Source organism: Gavia stellata, chromosome 3, assembly GCF_030936135.1.
Source record: "Gavia stellata isolate bGavSte3 chromosome 3, bGavSte3.hap2, whole genome shotgun sequence".
NCBI classification, from domain to species: domain Eukaryota; kingdom Metazoa; phylum Chordata; class Aves; order Gaviiformes; family Gaviidae; genus Gavia; species Gavia stellata.
Window position 1 is genome coordinate 64,353,328 of NC_082596.1, and position 7,400 is coordinate 64,360,727.

Sequence of the window (7,400 nt, forward strand, 5' to 3'; positions counted from 1 at the left end):
TGTTGCCTATCCCATACCCCCTTAGTAGTAAAGAAGTTCTTTGCATCCTCATACCTTTACAAGAAATACATAGAGCAGGAGGCGGAAGGAGAGCAGGTAAGCATATGCAAGACAGAATCATTCAACAAAAATAGATTACAAGGACAGCCAGACTACCAGCTATTTCGGTGCCTTGAGAAGCAGCACCGTAACAGTAGAAAAAATTAATGCTTAACTGCAGGTGACCTTGCACAGATGCCAGCTGCTGCCCATGTGAAAAACAGAGTGAACTGTCATGGATCATTCTCTATGAACAAGACTTTGTGTACAAGTTAGCGTGTGTTATTTTATATATCACATTGAAACGATAAAAGGAAATGAAAGAAATGAGATTGCTCTACACAGAAGCTGCCTGGAATGCCAAATGCACAACAAGGTTAGTAAAAGGTGGTGGGTACTTCCATAGGGCTGGGGGGGGGGGGGTTAGTGAAAGGAGTAAAATGAGAAAGTGCCCTGTCTGAAATTTGCTACAATGATGCAACATAAGCCTCTAGAGGAAAAGGGAAGGGGGGGGGTGGGGGGAAGAGAGAGAGAAAAATAAGAGGGGAGGGGTCAGGGAAGAGAGAGAGACATCCAGTGTCTTAAAATCATCCCTGGGTCTTGAAAAACAACTTTACAAAAACTCAGTCCTTGGAAAAAGATTCAAATTGCAGATTTAAAGGAAGCAGCAAATTATTCACAGCTAGAATATGTATTATGATTACCTGGAGTTATAAATAAGTTTTCACACATAGATACACATGCACTCTCTACCTAGGTAAGTATGTCTACACTATGAGAACATGAATGTAATGAAAGCTCGGCAAAAATTATTAATGAAGGACAAAAGGCGTAAATCAACTTCTGTTACTCTTATATCTATAAAAGATAAGAAATTTTTTTTCAGAGAAGAATCTCAGAGGAACAAGTAGCTGCTACAACAGTCAAACGATGTGCGTTATTTTCAGTTGGATCAAGCAGTCATATATTTGGGGCAGCCAGGCAGTGTCTGAAAATTAGTTTCTATATAAATTCTGGCAAAAAAGGCAAGAATCAAGACTGGTTTTATGCTAATACCCAAGTATTAGTTGTAAACAGGTCACTTGCTTAAATCAAATTTTTAATAGTCAAGGCAAAATTATCAAGACAAATCAGAAAAATTAAATCTTCTTCCTCTTACTGAATGTAATTCTGTCCAGTGTCACTGCTAGATAATTTATTTCAGCTCCCAGAGAGGTATGAGATTACAAAGGACACCTACACTCGAAATCCTTACTGCTGAATCAGTGGGAATAAACATAGAGCTGAGCTAAACTCCAATTTTAATAAATCCTGGAATAAACGTCCCATTCAACACAAGTATGGATGTGCAGTCTGACTTGCAGATGGGCCTCTGGACTTCAAAATTTGCAGACATCTTCCTCTTTACACTGAAATATTACTGTACACAGTTTGCACAAAATTACTGCAGGTGCAAAATGAAGGACCAAGGCACAGCATAGAGTGCTCTGTGACAGTAAATTAAAATTCCACATATAAGTGTATTTAGTAACTTAAATGGAAGGCCCCTGGTACATTTGAGATTACACTGTACTTGCAGTCATTGTGGGAGATGCCAAGAAAAAAGCCTCTGTCTCTCAAAAGCGATAAACTTTGTGACACTGGGTTTTTTCCAGTTTTGTTTGCTGGCTAATGAGAATGAGGCAATGTATGAATGTACTCATCAGTAATGGATAAATTTTTTAATTCATGTTTTTGAGAAAGAACCCACTGTTGCAGGCTGGCTTTTAATAGAATAGAGCTGCATAAAACAATGCAAACTTTTTCATATACAGTTCAACAACAGGCAAATTAAATAGCACTTCAATTCTAAAGAGTATCCTAAACCAACCCACATGTAGAGGTCTCCAGCTGCATAAAACTCGTGTCCAACACTTGAGCTTTGATCCCTCAGGAATACTGAGTAAACTGGGCAAGAATCCTCGTGCTCCACAAATTCCTATACAGATACAAAAGTTAGCAAAAATTTAAGGCCAAACTAACTGCCTTCTGCTCTTGTTTTGTACATATCAAGATCTGTTTACATAAATTTATTTGTGGGAAACTAAGTGCTACTATGTCACTCCCCCCCAGTCCCACACCTTGCTACACATGTTGTACTATCCTAACCTCGAAGCTTCACTTCCAGCAGTCTCAGACTGGTCACATGCCTATGTCCCAATTAGCTGAACCAATCATTTCACATTAGATGAATCTTTATTCCACAAAGTGTTGCAAATCTTTAATTGGGCTTAGGACATTGAAAATATGTATATAATTGATTTCTTCACGATACCTCGGAGGGAGAAGTGAAGCAGAAAATGGACTGATTAACACTAGAATATAACCTGCTTAAGACACAACAGGAGGTAGGATTCAGACATAAATCTGCTGATCCAAGAGTGAAACATAGATCATGTTCAGTAACTTAATGGCTTGTCCATGCAAGCACATTTGTGTCATCCTTTTTTTAAAGCATGTATATGAGATGTAAAACTGAAATGCTGAGATTTAAAAAAGGACCAGGATGTCAATTACGTCTACTACTTGCTAAAAGACATTCACCATATGTCCTACAATATGTGAAAGCAGATGCAAAACTTGAAATAAAAAAATTACTAAATAATTGTATTATTCCATTACTTATTCATGAAATGTCTTTTCAGGGTAGCATAACATTAGCATTACAAAGTTCTGTCTTTCCTCACTCTCATAAATCTACTCTACAATAGTATTAAAACAGAGATTTTAAGATCCTTATATATGTGTGTAAAAATTAGAACAAAACATGGTGGACACATGGTATAATTACTATGATGGAGGGTTTTTTTCAAAAACATTATTTTATTTACCATATCATACAGGTAGCAAACTTGGAATAGAATGATTTAGTTTCAGAGTACCTTACCTGTCTTTTAAGGTTTTTGTTAAACGTTTTCACTAGGTACACACAGACACCTCTATTTGCACATTTTAACAGAAAAAAAAAAAGGGGGGGAAGTTGTAAAGCAGGGTGTTATAAAACAACGGAGATAACAATGAACAAAGAACCACTGATAAACACAAATAAGAATACTGATTTTATTCATTATTTGCAGATTTTTCCAAACATTGAGAGTTTTCAGTAAATTTCCGAATATGTATTTTTTATCTTTACTCATTATTTTCCAGATTTTTCTGAACATGAAGCAAGGTTTTTTCAGCGTATTTGTGAATATGTAATTTTTATCTTTGGTATGGAAGAAATATTGATGATACTGAACTCTGATAAGCTAAGCATTTGCCTTAGCTTGAGGGGTTTGGTAGTGGTGTTTTTTTGTTTAACTTTGTTTAAATACTTTCCAGTCCCTGCAGACTAAACTGATTTATGGTATTTCAGTAAACAGGCCATTACCTAGCTATTACACATTTTTGCCTACCTTGCATTTTTTTGGGTAAGATTTCATCAAGACAGCTGAATTTAACTTCGTGCATGACTGATTCAGGAGAGAAAAAAAATATTAACATGTATTCCAAGTGGTCTGTATGCAGAACAAAAATAATCCTACCTACTAATATATGATCAGTATCTGACTCATAAGTGCATTTCCCTTCAAAAGGTTCATCTCTCTTCAACGGGAGATAAACAACATAAACCTAGAAAGAGTAACTCCCATTTCAGTTTTCTTTGGCAAGTTTAAAAGCCTTACAGTTTTCAACTTTATAATAAACACTTCTACAACTGAAGTAGCAGTAATACAAAGTAACATTACTCCTTTTTCATGGACATTTCAGAAGAGGCACAGCATGAGAAAGACTCCTAAATGGTTTAAAATCTGAAGTAAGAACAGAATAAGCAATGCCTTGACATTCAGTACAACAGATCTTTCCTCACCACACACAACTCACTAGTTATCCTTGTTGCCACCATCTCCCATTCTGATTTATGGTGGAAGCAAGAGACAGGAAACAATGACAGAATTTAACTTTTCATATTAATGTCCTTCCAAACCACTACACACAGCAGAGATTAAAACCCATTGCTTGTTCTCATTTTAATTTCTCAAAACACTGTTTTATCTGTGCAGTTTCAAATGCAGTTATATTTGGGCGCAGATTCAGTTACCACAACTCAGTGAGTCACTGCATATCAGCTGAGCTGTAGTAATATGCCAGACAGGCAGAAGAGCAAACGCTTTTACCTAAATCTCCTTCTAATTGTTTGAATGTGTTGGAACACCTAGTAAATACAAGGTAGGCTACTACGTGACTGTTGCTGGATGGTAACTCATGAAGATATACTTAAGATATACAACTTGATCACTTGTCTAGATTCTTAATCTGAAACAGTATTAATCCATTATAGCTCATGGTATCCTTATTATATTATACTATACATACATTTTTGCTAAGTACTCAGTCACTAGCATCAGATAGCCATGTAGCTGAATTAAAAAAAAAAAAAAGACAAGTGCTTGTCTCAAAAAGCAAGCATATGACAACGAGAACAGTTTTAACAAAATCAAGACCATACCTAAATACGTAATGGATGAATGCAAATCAAAACATGCCTGCTAAATAGGGAGAGACCAGGCAGGAACCACCATACAACTGTTTTCTGTATTCAATCACAGAAGCGCACTGGAACAAGAAACACATTATGAAAGCAGAGCTGGTTCTCTAATAGCCATTGCAAAAAGATGGGAAGAAAAATCAAAACAACTGAAAGGCCAGTTTGATTACTAGCCTACACTACAAAGACTTCAGAAATACATAACTGCTATTAGTTCCCCACTAAAGGAAGTCAGCTGCAGTAAAGAGCAATGACTCCAGAGTGGCACTGTTAAAAATAAGAATAATTCTTCAGATGATATAAACCAACACAGTTCCAGCTTGTATCAATGGAAGATCACATTAAGTGCCCAAGAATATTAATGGACTGTTCATTGAAGACATTTTCCATCTACAAGTACCTCTTTCAAAAAAAAAAAAAAAACCCAACCCAAAAACCAAGAACACAGAACATGAAAGCATTTACGTACACAGCAGACATCTGGCAAAACAATGACAAATGGCAGGATTAACATTTAGATGTAGTTCTATTAAAAAGACAACTCCTCCACTGTTAGAATAATCTCACAAAAGCCCTTTCATTAAATCACTCTTTCATACTAACTGATTCCTTTTCAATGGAATTTAACTCATTATGTTAAATGGGCACTATTATGTTTGCAATAAAATAAACATAAGTACTATTTTTATGCTTGCCTACCAGGTAAATCACCCTTTTAAAAATATTAGTTCTATCTGTTGCAGAGTACTTAAACATTTAAAAGTTGGTGGTGGTTAGTCTCTTTTTACTTGGATGAGTTGGTCCCTGAGGCACACAAATACAAGTAAAATGTTTATCTTTCTAATTTTTTTCCACTTACAAGTGCTTATACCTTCTCTCACAGCAATTGTCCTACTACTTGGATAAATGATGCAATTACAACAAAGACATTGTCCTATCTTCAGCATGGAACACTAACAAAATCATTAAAAGCTGCTGCAAGAAATCCTGAGGCATTAAAAGAAAAATGTGATGTAAGGCTTAGTGTCACGACCAGTTGTGTGTTTTGATGATCAGATTTCAACTGGTGCCTCCATTTTTCCTGTTTGTTCTAACAATTGTCTTCTATACAGCAAGAATGTTTTACCACAGAGTGGGACATGCAACTCATCCTACCGTCTTTTGCACCGGGTATATAAAAAGGAACTTAGCAGAAGATTAGCCAAAGATTTTATCAAAACATGTAGTTTTCTGGAAGAGATGGTATTTTCTTTCATGAAAAGGGCCAGTACATGACCTAATATCCTTTTTCTTTGTGGAGTTCAGTGTATGTCTTCACTTATATAAAGAAAGGAAGATGGGAGTTGAAGAAATGGAAGTTTGAGTGAAGCCACATGTAACTTTCCAGGTTTGATCATACAGGTGATAATTACTGAAATTGCTTCTGCTGTGCAAGTTAAAAGCAACTATCAGCTGAAATTGCAGCAGTGTACACACGGCATAATACTACAGGAGGTTTAGGTCAATCTCAGGCCTATCTGAAGAGGTAAAAATGGATTCTTAGTTTTGATACCTTCAGAAAGGACAAGTTAATGGTCCCGTTACTTCAGTGAAGATGCGCAAGAACAGCTCTGCAACAGTTACGTCCATTTTTGAAGATCTCAGAACCATCACTTGCTTGGGTCTGCTGCATATACACATTCTTGGTTATGAACAGCAGAAATAAGTTAGCAATAGCCTAAGGAAAGTCTGCTATGCCTTGTATCACTTTTAGGTTGACAGTGCTGCTAAAGACTTACCCTCTTCCTCATTAATACAGTTAGCAAACTTTCAGGCTACTAGATTGGAGTATTGAGGGTAGGGACAGCACACTCTTGTTTCATTTCCAACAGTGACACCAGAATTTGCTATAAAATATTCAATTGTATAAAACAGTCAAATGCTTTAGAATTTGAAATTGCTTTTTAAAGAAAAGGAAATACTTTACTTCTTTAAAAAAAAACAAACCACCAAACATTGGAAATGCAACAAAAATTCAGCTAGAATGAGCAGTGACAGAATTCTTACCATTTTATGGCTGCTAAGTGTCCATTGACTTTGGCAGTTTCACAGCAGGTCAGAGAACATACTTGCACATCTCAAAGAATCAATGCAGCCAAAATAATTCTACAACTTTGTTTACCGACTTAGCAGTGAGGCCAGTGACTGAGAGGACTTTGTGACCGAGCTACCGTGTCCCTCCTAAACGTGGAGCCTCAAAGTCTAACTTCAGGCCAAAGAAAATCTTGACTGGCCACTTGTCTGGGCAGCGTGAATTTCAGCATCTGTTGTTCTGGCCTTCATCACACCCCATCCACTTGTTTAAAACATTTATATTACTTCAAGAGATCCCAGTCACCACCAGCAGTCAATAAGAAAGGAGACAGAATGCAGCTGATCATGCTTATTACGCTGGCTAACCACCAAACACAGAAATGTTTCTGTTTCTTCATGAGGCAAAGTTAAACAAGTCAAACTTGAACTGAATCAGCCTTAACTTTATTATCTTTGAAAGTTAAAATAAGAAACAACCCTACCGCTGCAGTATAGGTTTCCTGCTGTCTCTGTAGTATAGAGCACAAGTGCTTACACATAAACATTGCTTGCATGAACCAATTAATGTACTTAAACAAATAGAGAAAAGAGATAAATTACTTTTAAGGAAATCACTACCATAATAAAGTCACAGAAGTCAACAATGTGGTTGCGCTTTTTTCTTAACAGAGTACTGTGAAACTACACAAATATGCTGTGGTTTGTAACACGCTATGTA